The 12,728-nt window shown below is 39.5% G+C and overlaps 1 pseudogene; it reads left to right on the top strand.

Moving 5' to 3' along the window:
- Positions 1 to 12,499, top strand: part of LOC100338093 (GTPase KRas pseudogene) — a 78,520-nt pseudogene extending 66,021 nt beyond the window's left edge.
- Positions 12,500 to 12,728: the final 229 nt, after the last annotated feature.

The following is a 12,728-nucleotide window of genomic DNA, read 5'->3' as shown; positions in this document are numbered from 1 at the left end:
AGACAGTGAAAACTGTACATTTTTAGATAAAATGTTGATCATCCTTCTGTTCATTTAATGTTTGCCTTAGACATACAATGTTTCTCTTTCTACGTCACCTGAAAGAACTGATTTCTGTATAATTTAGGGAGTCTTTGCCAAGAAAAACAATAAAGGACTATTTGTACAGAGCCTAGAGTGGGCTGGTTTATCCAGGAATGTGTTGAGTTAATTGAAAAGGTTTTGGTTAAAGTTAGCCAGTCGGAGATCACAGAATTGTAGACAACACATACTGTGAGTGTGAACTTCATACAACCTTTCAAATACCTTTGGGAAGGCAGGAAATTGAAATATTGTGCTATATTGGCAACTAAATGGTCATTTATCATCCATGCTAAGTTTGGAGTTGAGAAGAATGATTTGCAAGCTCTCGAAGGGCCTTTATTAACAATTTCAAAGTTAGACCTGGATATGTAGATTTTCGCAGCATATTTGAAGAAGACTAACAGATAACATCTGCATATACTATTAACACGGCCTGTCTAATAACAACTTCGGACTGCGTTCACACCCACAAAAGTTGCATTAAAATACATTAAGCCTGAGACACCAACTGACAAAAGCACAGAAATTCACAGTTAAAGGGGAAACATGCCATATGTTCTTCAATACCTAAGAGCAACGGGGTGCATTTGGAAAGTCATTAAAGTGGCACCCAGTTGTGCCTAGGTATTGGAGAACATATGGAATCTTTTCCTCCGTGAGTGTAATTTTCTCTGCTCTCATTGAACGCATGTATCAGTCTTCACTTTTTGGTCATGCAAGTTTTTGTTTGTTTAATTGCCATAGAATGTAAAATAAATACCTTCTCATTTTCAAAAATCAACACCATCACACAATGGAAACTGATCCTCAGCCATTGCTGCCTGATGTCTCCTAGCTATTTTTCCTTTCCCAAAGTGCCGGCACCATCCTCAAAGTTCTAGATGTCCCCCACCTCTTAAGGAGTATTGCCTTTTCTTGGCTCACCCCAAGGGTGCTTTCACCCGTGGTAGCAAACAATTGCATTTTCCATCAGTGCCTCAGTGGGTCAGCTAGCTTAAATCAGAGTGCCAAGAGGAAAAAAATCAGGACATTCACTATTAAAGTCTCCTTCTTATTTCAATAAAGATTTTAACTTCTTATTTTAGCAAAAGTAGCAACTAGTGTGATACAAAGAGGTATAGTTTATCAGTATAACTAATTCATCTTTTCTGACATTCCTTCCTTCATTCATTTATTCAGTTGTTCAGCTGTTGAGTGCCTCCTGTTAAGAAAATGCATGGGGCCACTGTTGTGGCACAGCAGGTTAAGCCACTGCCTGCAGCACCGGCATCCCAAATGAGTGCTGGTTTGAGTCCTGGCTGCTCCACTTGGGATCCAGCTCCCTGCTAATGCACCTGGGAAAGCAGTTGAAGATGCTCCAAGTGCTTTGGCTGCTATACCCACATGAGAAACCCAGATAAAGCTCCTGGCTCCTGCCTGATCCTGGCTGTTTCAGCTATTTGGGGAGTGAACCAGCAGATAGAAGATCTCTCTCTCTCTCCCTCTTCTCTCTCCCCCCCTTATCTTGCTCTGTAACTCTGCCTTTGAAATAAATACTTTTATATAAATAAATAAATAATCCTTAAAAATTGGTGCCCAATACCTGAGGCCTGTTCCAAAGTTGCTCACTCTCTGTAAGAGTAGACAGAAGAGCAAGCAGATAGTTATCACCCAGTGTGATGAATGCTGTCACACAGATCAGCAGAACAGGCTGATGAAGCATATGGGAAGGATACCTAAATCATGCAGGTTTTTTTATGAAGAAGCTGAAAGAAAGATTGTCATGACACATGTTCAGCCAGCCAAGCTTGTGATTGAGTTCATTCCATACAGTCCACAAACATTTACTGAGCCCCTATTATAAGCCAGACCCTGTACTAGCCACTGGCAATAAAGACACAGTTCCTGCTGAGGAGTGACAGAAACCACTTGGCTCAATCATTGAAAATGAAGAAGGCAGAAAGAAAGAGGAGGGGCCAGCTCATGCAATCCACGTTTTAATACCACAGCAACAAAGGAACCATGGAAGACTTATAATCTGGGGTGTGATGCTATAAAATTAGTTTTAGAAAATTCACATTGGCACCATCAAAGAGGAGCTATTGGAGGGGCCGGTGCTGTAGTGTAGTATGCTAAACCTCCGCCTTCAGAGCTGGCATCCCTTATGAGCTCCAGTTCGTGTCCTGGTTGCTGCTATTCTGATCCAGCTCTCTGCTATGGCCTGGGAAAGCAGTGGAAATGGCCCGTGTGCTTGGACCCCCGCACCCACTTGGGAGACAGGGAAGAAGGTCCTGTCTCCTGGCTTTGGATTGGCTCAGCTCTATCCATTGAGGCCATTTGGGGAGTGAACCAACAGATGGAAGATCTTTCTCTATGTCTCTCCCTCTGTCTGTAACTCTACCTCTCAAACAAATAAATTCTTAAAAAAGAAGAAGAAGAAGAACAAGAGCTATTGGAATGGTCAAGACAGTTGAGGGACCAGTTAGGAGACTGATGAAAGATACTAAAACTCCTCACAAAACATGGCAACTGATATGTAAAGGTTTGGAAAAATTCGAATAATATTTAAGACATAGTAGAATGTGGTGATTGACAGGATCTAGGGATTGGAAATGACGGATCTGTGAGATGTTTTATCCAAGTAGAATTTGGAGACTATTCAGGTATATGCTCTCGTTTTATCCATAAAAATTGAAAGCCCAGAAGTTTGTTGACTTGGAGCATATTGACCAATTTCTTTTGTGGTGCTGCAGGACCTAGGATAAAGATCTAGCTCAGAATAAAGTCATCTTACAACAAATTTAACTTAATATCTAGATTGAGGCAAAAGTATTAGTTATACTTTAAAGCCCCCAAAACTGAAACTAATTTCAAAAGTATTTGAGTTTTACCCATACATTCCTTGCTTTCTGCTTCTAATACATTTAATCTGAAGTATCTGGTTCTACAGCCTCTTTTGGGCTATAAAAAGATCTGAATGGCAAAGTGTGTGGCTGTATAATGATTTCATGATACTGAGACTGTAAAACACAAATACTTTATGTAGATAGGTATTTTGTGATTAATATTTGAACAGGAATGCAGCTGAGAAATACCGTAAGATACATAATACTGAGTTGAGATAGGTTCTTATTCTTTTTCTTTTATGGGACTTAATCACTAACTTGTAAAAAATAGAAAATAAGATGCATCAATTGTAAGGATAGTGTTTGATGTAAATGAACTCTGAATGCAGCAAATTCAAAAATGTTTGTGGATCAACCATCTCTTTCATTAGAATGAAGTTGCTATATTACTCCCTCCTGCTATCAAATACTGCTATTCATATTCTAGATCATTAATGATAGGGTAAACTCAGAATAAGCTCCGATGATAACTTAATAATAAAATCTGAGTCCACATGTCTGTGTCCAGTGATAGTTTCAACACTGCTGCGTCAGCTTAAGGGGATGCTTCCTATGCTCTTCTAAAACCATTGGGTTTTTTTTAATTATTATTTTTGGCAGGCAGAATGGACAGTGAGAGAGAGAGAGAGAGAGAGAGAGAGAGAAAGGTCTTCCTTTACCCTTGGTTCACCCTCCAATGGCCACTGCGCTGATCCAAAGCCAGGAGCCAGGTGCTTCTCCTGGTCTCCCATGGGGTGCAGGGCCCAAGGACTTGGGCCACAGCAGAGAGCTGGACTGGAAGAGGGGCAACCGGGACAGAATCCGGCGCCCCAACCGGGACTAGAACCCGGTGTGCCGGCGCCACAGGTGGAGGATTAGCCTATTGAGCCGCGGCGCCGGCCAATACTATTGTATCATCTACTGCACCAACACTTTGAGATAGTATATAATCTCAGCCACACTCACAAAGGTTCTTCAAATCTCAAGAAACTCTGAATCTTTCTCTTCAATTTGAAAAACCTTACTTGGTCAATGAATACTATTTCCCTCAAAATTTTCTCTACACTGAATATCTGGTGCCTAAAACTGAAAACCACAGGTTTCCCAGTGAGCAATCCAGTGCCTCAAAATTATGCTACAGAATGCAGTCAGTAATTGATGAGAAAGACACATCTATATGTGGGATAATATTTATGAAAAACATTGAAATAATGTATATTTCACTCCCCACAAATGTTTCTTCACCCATTATACCGAACAATGCTATTCATTGCTAAGGGTGAGGGAGGTGACAGGGCAAGGACAAAGAAGTCATTGCTTCATTTGGATACCAAGCTACATTTCCCAAAGTCCAGATCAGGATGATACCCTTAAACACCAAGTTCAGTCGACAAAAACATCCAATTTTATAGCAAGAGTTAAACTTGGAGCCCTGAGAATAAAGGTTTATTATTAGCCACAATGTAAATGAGCATGAAGGATACATTGTCAAAAGGGTTTGTCATCCATAAAGGGGAAAACTCTTCCTGTACTGAGAAGAATAATTATTTGAGGAATAAATGAGGGGTCTTAAAAGTACATGGAAAATGCATATTATGAAAAACTATGGAGAGATTCCAAAGATTTGATGAGTCAAAATAAACTCTTTTAAATTCATTTTTGCGCCACTCTTTTGGAATACCCTCATATTTCAGAAGAAACTAATAATCCTTTCTGTCCCAAGGCAGTTATACCATACATAGGCTTCTTCTACACACAAACATAATCATGTAGAAAAGCAAAAGGGGAAATCCATTGATGCAGCCTTGAGATAGTTTGAATTTTGAACAAAAGGACTAACTTAAATAATTTTAAATTAGAAGAACCTGAGTGATTTCAGTGAAAGATAAAACTTCTCACCATCACCAAGATTGAAGACATTAGAGAAAGATAAGGTAAGTTTTAAGTAATGCCAAACATGACATAGGGGACTCATTTGTTTTTTCAACTTCTATTCTGATATACTAGCTTGTTGAAGTAAGATTAATCTTTCTACAACAAAACTTCTACCACCTCCCCAAAGGAAGTCAAGATCATCAAGGTTCTTTCAAAATATCTTCCACGTGGAACATAATTCATCTAGAAAATAAAGCCTGCATTTCCTTATTTCCAGTTTAATGATCTTTCCTCCTTCTTTCATTCACATAATTATTCAAAACAAATTTGAGGGCAGTTTACATGACATCAGGAATGACTTGCTTGCTTCTCATTAAATCATCCAGGTTCAGTTTAGTCACGATCAAATCTTCCGACTCTACTCTGGTCTCATAATAAAAGTAGATTAGCTAACCAGCCAAGTTTAAAAAAAAAAAGTTTGCCTATTGGGTGGTGGTAGCAAGTAGTAGAGGTCCCTACTAACTGCTGTGCTGATTGACAGGGCCTTTGAAACAATAGAAGAATATGCCAAAAAACTCTCTTTTTGAATCGAATTCAAAATTCCAGAAAGGCTTTTCTGAGGCCATGGCTTCCTGGTGTCTTCTTTGATGTAATAAAATTTCAGTCATTTTCAGCTGTAGTTGCAATTGCTATGTATGGGAGGGGTTGGGGCTGACTAGCCAGGATTATTTTATTATTTTTTCAATTCAATACTAATATAATAACTTAGAGGCTTAACAGCTCAAGCCAAGAATAGTACACAGTGGGCTACTGAGAAACTTTAGTCTAGAATTTTGCTTTTGACAAGACTTTCTTTCAGATATTTCTTCTAGAGGTTAAAAAAACCACTATTTAAATTATTTGCACAAGAATATATTTTAATGTAATGTGTCCAGTAATTCAATGGTGGAAAATCCAGGAAAAGGAACAGCATATTGTCATTAGAAACAATGATATTTGGAATTATAACGGAAAGTCCTAGGTCATTTTTCAACCTGCCAACCAAATCAATGCTAAGAGAAGACTGTGCATATGTGTGCACGTGCCTATGCATTTACGCATGAGCTTGTGGGCTGATGAGAGCGCCTGACAAAGATATGGATTTATAATTCACCACCACCAAAGGAAGCACTTTAAATGGCACTAAGTTAGCCAATGAACAGAGGTAGGAGGCAAGGGTCATAAAATCCAGTGCAAGAGTATGGAATGTTTCACTTTTGTGTACATTTTTCAATCTTAAAACCGATTGACTCAGGATTTAAGACTTTATTAAGGTCAAAAGGATTACATTTAGTTCGTAGACACGTTTGTTATATTAATTGAGTAATAAGTTCTGGCTGTCTGCAAGCACATTTGAAAACAGGCATCAGCTGGTTTCCATTGCCATAATAGATCAGAAAATCTGCTAGTAAGTCTGTTTGCAGCTCTTAAAAGTTGTTGAACAAAAATGTGTTTTGAAGTATCGACAATTACCTGAGAAAACAACTGGATTCTATAAGTGGATTTGTTTATACTCCCAATATACCCTTCTCTCTCTCACCCAACTCCCCCTGCTCTTATTGTGGAATTCTGTTAGTCTCAAGCCCCCCCCCCACCCCATATCATCATAGGTGATCATTTCTGTCTGCTCCCCCATTAAGATGGAATATCAAGAAAACCTCTATCTAGTCTCTTGAAAAGTGATTTAATATTGATAGAGAATGGAAATAGCAAATCTAGAATAGCAGATAGAATTGTGCTTTTATTAAATTATATACAAAACAACATATATATATATGAAAGAGGTATAAATACATTTTAGATTAAGAAAATATTACCATTGCACTGGAAATCCCATTAGTTCCTCCTCAGTTCTTCATCTGTCTCTCTGTGCCCAGAGATGTTTATTTTAATCTACTTGAAAGACAGAGCAACAGAGGGAGAACAATCTTTCATCCACTGATTCATCCTCAAATGGCTGCAACAACCAGGGCTGGACCAGGGCGAAGACTGAAGCTGAAAACTCCTTTTGGTCTCACGTGTGGTTGGCAGGGGCCCAAGCATTCAAGCCACCATCTATTGCCATACAGGATGCAGTAGCAGGAAGCTGGATTGAAAGTGGAGTAATCACGGCTTGAAAAGCCACTCTGGGACTTGAATGGGCATTCCAGTATGGGATATGTGCAACCTAAACCGCAGCTTAACCCACTGCACCCAATGTCCGCCTCTATCGTAACCATTGTCAAAAGTACAGTTCAGTAGTGTTAAGTATATTCACACTGTGGAACAGACCTCCAGCCAGAAATGTTTTTAACTTTGCAAATCTGAAATTCTATACCTATTAAACTACTTCTCTTCCTCCTATCCCCCAGCCCCCAACAATCACCATTCTTTGTGTTTTTATGGATCTGCCTACTTTAGATACCTCATATAAGGGCTGTTATACAATATTTGTCTTTTTGTAATTTCCTTACTTCATTTAATCTCCTGTCCTCAATGTTCAACCATATTGAAACATCTGACAGGACTTCCTTACTTTTTAAGGTTCAATAATATTTCATTTTATGTATATATAACATTGAATTTAGCCATTCATCTTTCTATGGGCATGCGGGCTATTTTGCACCTTTTGGCTATTGTGAATAGTGCTGCTAAGAGCATAGGAACACAAATAATTATTCAAGACTCTGCTTTCAATTCTTTTGGATATGTAACCAGAAGTTCGAATGCTAGATTACATTGTAGCTCAATTTTGAATTTCTTGAGGAACATCCATACTATTTTCCATAGCAGTTGCAAGGTGTTAAAATATGTAAAAAAATTTGAGTGAAGAAACAATGCTTAGAAGTTCTTACATGGAGTTTTTGATAAAATGGATATTTGGGGACCCCGGGAATAATTTAAATGGTCCATTAAAGCTGACTTAAGGGACCAGCACTGTGGTGCAGCAGGTTAAGCCATTGCCTGCAGTGGGCACCGGCTCCTTGTCAATGCACCTGGGAAAGCAACAGAAGATGTCCCAAACCTTGGGCTTCTGCACCCATGTGGGAGACCTGAAAGAAGCTCCTGACTCCTCGCTTTGGCCTGACCCAGCCCCAGTCCATGAGGCCATTTGAGGAGTGAAACAGCAGAGGAATGATCTCTCTCTCTCTCTCTCTCTCTCTCTTTCTCTCTTTCTCTCTTTCTCTGTGTGTGTGTGCATGCACACATGGGTACATGCATGTGTCTTCTTCTCTCTCTGTGTAACTCTGTTTTCAAATAAATAAATAAATCTTTCAAAAAGTGACTTAAACTTGATTTTTTTTTCATTGGCATTAAAACATCCAGTTAAACAGCTTAAAAGAAGCCAACCATTTCCCTTCACAAGTTACCATTGTGGCATTGTGAAGTCACAGTGAATATCTAGAAGTATTAAGGGTTCATCTCCATAATAACATTAGCATTTGGCATTCCTATAGCTGTGCTTTATTCTCCTACCTTATGTTTGGTTTCACAGCAGTTTGGTTTAGCAGCAGTTTGGTGGTTGTTTATTCTAACATCTCTGAGCGCAATCTGTATGCATAACACTGTGTGCAGTGATTTAACTGCGTCTTCCATAGTATTCCTTAGAGGCAAACACTATTACGAGTCTTACTGTTTTAAACAAGGAAACAGTCTGAGGAAGCCTAAGGACCATATTTCATTCTTTTTAAGATGCACTTTCTACATTTTCCAAATCATCATACATCTTTTAAGCAATGTTATAGCCTGAGATAGTAGCTAAACCTGTGTGGATGTACTTAGTCAGAATTGTTGATACTGTTGTCACTTCCTTTGAGTTTATATGCCATGTTAGTACTAAAAGTGGTGAGTTTTATTGCTATTTTAAATGTTTTCATTGACATTGAAAGAAAAAGGTATTGAGTATGCTGAAAGGCAGTGAAAACAGAGTGGCAGCGTAACAATTGTTTATCAGTGAAACAAGTATATATATCATTGGAAGAATGTACACAATTCCTTATTTCTTGACCTAAGGGGGAAAAAAGATGTTCACACAAAAAAATCTTTGTTGCATTATATTACTTTCAAGAGGAACAACTAAATGTCAGAAAAGGCATCAAATCTCTCCACATAGATGCAAAAACTTTCAAGGCACAATAGGCCAGCACTATTGTTAAAGCATTATGTCAGTCTTTCGTTAAGAATTTTTTTTTCTTTCGTAGTGGTACATAGAACAATAATGCATCATATGATTGATGACATCTTAGGTTTGATGATATTGAGTACCTTGCCCAAAGTCACACAGTTAGTAAGCAGAAGGGTGGAGACTCATAAGCCATATCTGTGCTTCTAGGCAGGAGGCTTTTAATAAACCTTGTTACACTCTGTGATTTTCTTCAACTCTTTAACAAGACTGTAAGCATTACTTTCTTTGTAAAGGCAGATGACTCTACTGTCTTTCTAACATTTTTAAAATAAATATATTTACTTGAAAGGCAGAGAGAGAGAGAGAATTTCCATCTGCTGTTTCACTCCCCAAATGTCTCTAATAGCTGAGGTTGGACCAGATCAAAGCTAGGAACTGGGGGTCAGCGCTGTGGCACAGCTGGTTAATGCACTGGCCTGAAGCACCAGCATCCCATATGGGTGTAGGTTCGAGATCCGGCTGCTCCACTTCCGATCCAGCTCTCTGCTATGGCCTGGGAAAGCAGTAGAAGATGGCCCAAGTCTTTGGGCCCCTGCACCCGCATGAGAGACCTGGAAGAAGCTCCTGGCTCCTGGCTTCGGATCAACGCAGCTCCGGCCATTGCAGCCAGTTGGGGAATGAACCAGTGGATGGAAGATCTCTTTCTTTCTCTCTCTCTCTCTCTGCCTCTCCTCTCTCTGTGTAACTCTGAGGTTCAAATAAATGAAAAAAAAAAAAAAAAGCTAGGAGCTGGGAATTCCATCTGGGTATCCAATATGGGTGGCAAGGATCCAAGTACTTAAATAATCATCTTCTGCATCTCAAGGTGCACGTTATGAGGAAGCTGGATAGGAAGCAGAAGCAGGACTTGATCCTAGGCACCCTGATATGGGATGTGGGTGTATCAAAGGGCAGCTTAACCTGCTGCAACACAACACCTGCGCCAGCATCTCTTTTAAACAAAATATTCATTGTGTTTATTTCTTTTGATAATTTCATGACCATTTGATGGATAATTGTAGGCTGCTTGAGAGGAGTCTCCAAAAGAGATAAATCACCAAAATTTGGAAAACATCAACATACTGGAAGAGTAGCTAATAGAAGCCCTCAAACCAAAAAACAAACAAAAAAAAAAACAAAAAACAAAAAAAAAAAAAAAAAAAACAGATGCCCTCTGCATGATGTCCCCCTCAAAGCAGCCAAGAATGTGTAGGGTATCCTGTCACTTGCAAATACCAAAGAGAGGGGCCGACACTGTGTTGTAGTGGGTAAACCTGCTGCTTGCAGTGCTGGCATCCCATATGAGCACCAGTTCGAGACCTGGCTGCTCCACTTCCAATCCAGTTCTCTGCTGTGGCCTGAGAAAGCAGTAAAGGATGGCCCAAGTCCATGGGCCCCAGCACCCACTTGCGAGACCTGGAGGAAGCTCCTGGCTCCCGGCTTCGGATCGGTGCAGCTCTGGCCGTTGTAGCCATCTGGGAAGTGAACCAGCGGATGGAAGACCTCTCTCTCTCTCACACTCTGTCTCTGCCTCTCCCTCTCTCTCTATGTAACTGTGACTTTCAAGTAAAATAAATAAATCTTTTTAAAAAATCAAAGAGAAGTGAATATCTTAGAATCACTGAAATCACAGCCGTGGCTCTATACAGTCATATTTTGTAAGCTTTCCATGTTTACATGACTCCCTCTTTACTTTCAGAATCTATTGCTTTGAGAAGGTTAAGAAAAAAAATAGTAGTCATGATTACTTCGTGGAGATGATCATAGCTTTAATAGCAATAAAAATGCAAATAATTATATTGTATCTGATTGTTACAACAATTCAATTTTATATAATTTGATCCTCATGACAATATCTTATGGTGGTTACGAACAAAGTGCATTAGAAAGCTTAACAACATCATCTGGGTCGAATTCTCAGCTCAAGCTTATAATGAATTATCAGCTACATGAGCCTCATTTTTCTCATTTTTAAAGTTTAGGTCTGATAATACACATCATGCTATGGAAATGAAATGATAAATTGCATGTAAAACAATTCAGCGTACTACCTGCTATTTAAAGATTACTAATGACAAGCTGCCATTATTAGCACTAAAAAAAAAAACTGTGCATTAGTAAACAACTTTACAAATGAAAGGAAGGCTCAGAGTGGTTAAGTCAATCTCAAAGGTTACAATGCACAGCTAGAAAGTGGAACAGCAGGTACACAAATCCAGAACTGCAGTTGTTTTGTGCACAGGTAAAACATATGATAGAGAACTTCTCAAAGGCTGTGCCATATAGTAATAGTAATGACTATTAGTCATTACTCAAATAAACTTCTCAAAGTCTATGCCATATAGTCAATAGTAATGACGATTCTTTTATGTTCTCCATGTAACTTAAAAAACTTTTACAAGAGCAAACATAGAAATTATTTTACCCCTCTCTTATAAAAGTTGTTAATGGATACTGATGGAAATAAAAGTTGAGTTGATTTTGCTGACCAGTCATAGTATGAGGTCATCAAAATGCTGTAGGCCAATATCTGTTAAAACCAAAATCTCTTTACTACAGAGACCTAACCCAAGTTACCTTATCACAAATTCAAGGAACGTTTGACAGAATTTTTAAATAGTGAAAATATGGACAGGGTATTGAAAGTTTAGTGTAAAGGATATGACCTGTACTAAAATCCACTTGAATTTCTTATTTCTCTAACCCATGGTGATTATTTGAATTTGCGTGCAAGCTTTTCATCTGCATAATAAGTTCCAGTACCTCACAGAAGTAGATTGAAACCTAATCAAGGAGGTCAAGAGTTGGACAAAAGTGAGCTCCAGAGGAGAGGATGCTGTGTTAACCCCTGCTCTTAGGTACATTTTTGTGTTCAAGATGCACTGAACTGGAAACAAAGGGATGCCCTAGGAATGCAGACAGGGGATGGAGAGAAAGAGCTCTGGAAAGACAGTCTTGTAGATTTCCGGAGCTGTGAGAACTGCAGCAGAGAATGGAGGAGTAGAAAGAGACTGAAACTTTGGATTGAACCAAAAGAGGTCTCACCAAAGACTAAGGTAACTGCAACGGCCATACAGCTAAGGGAAGACCCAAAGACAGTTTTCTAGAAAGAGAAAATGTGAGTAGAGACAATAGAGAAGACTAAACCAGAGGAAAGAAGACCACACCAAGGGTCAGAAAGTCACAGTATTGGCACAAAAATACCCCACTACAGACTCCAGAACCAAGCAGGCCATGCCAGTAGTATGTGGAGGCTTCTCAAAGAGAGAAGCGCATCCGACAAGAGTGGCAGGCAGTCCTCCCTGACTGAGTAGCCAAGCCCAGACCAAGCAGTCAGCTGAAGAAATGAGGCCGCATTTAACCTTCTGCTTTAATCTTCAGGTGTGGAGAGAGCCTGTCCTGGAACAGTAGCCATGATCCTTTCCAGCAGAAGAATTGGGAAGACCAGTTCCAGCAAGCTGTCCAGCAGAGCAAGTATGCTGGAGGGGACTGAGGAGCTGTCCAGGAGCTGCGGAAGACCTCATGGCCTATCAGCATATTCCTTGTTGGACTATGAATGACTGAGGTTTTCTGAGTGGAGCTTCTGGCTAGCATGCATCAAAAGCTGACAGTGACTACCACAGCAGACGATCTCTAGCCCAAAATGTCCTCTCGGACAAGAGGGGAGTTGTCATCAACATTATGACAATAAAGCCAATTGACTCCTATTTTCTTCCAAAGTA

This window comes from Oryctolagus cuniculus, chromosome X (assembly GCF_051225735.1).
Source record: "Oryctolagus cuniculus isolate XC-2025 breed Fujian yellow rabbit chromosome X, ASM5122573v1, whole genome shotgun sequence".
Classification (NCBI taxonomy): Eukaryota; Metazoa; Chordata; class Mammalia; order Lagomorpha; family Leporidae; genus Oryctolagus; species Oryctolagus cuniculus.
This window is presented reverse-complemented; position numbering and strand designations above follow the sequence as displayed.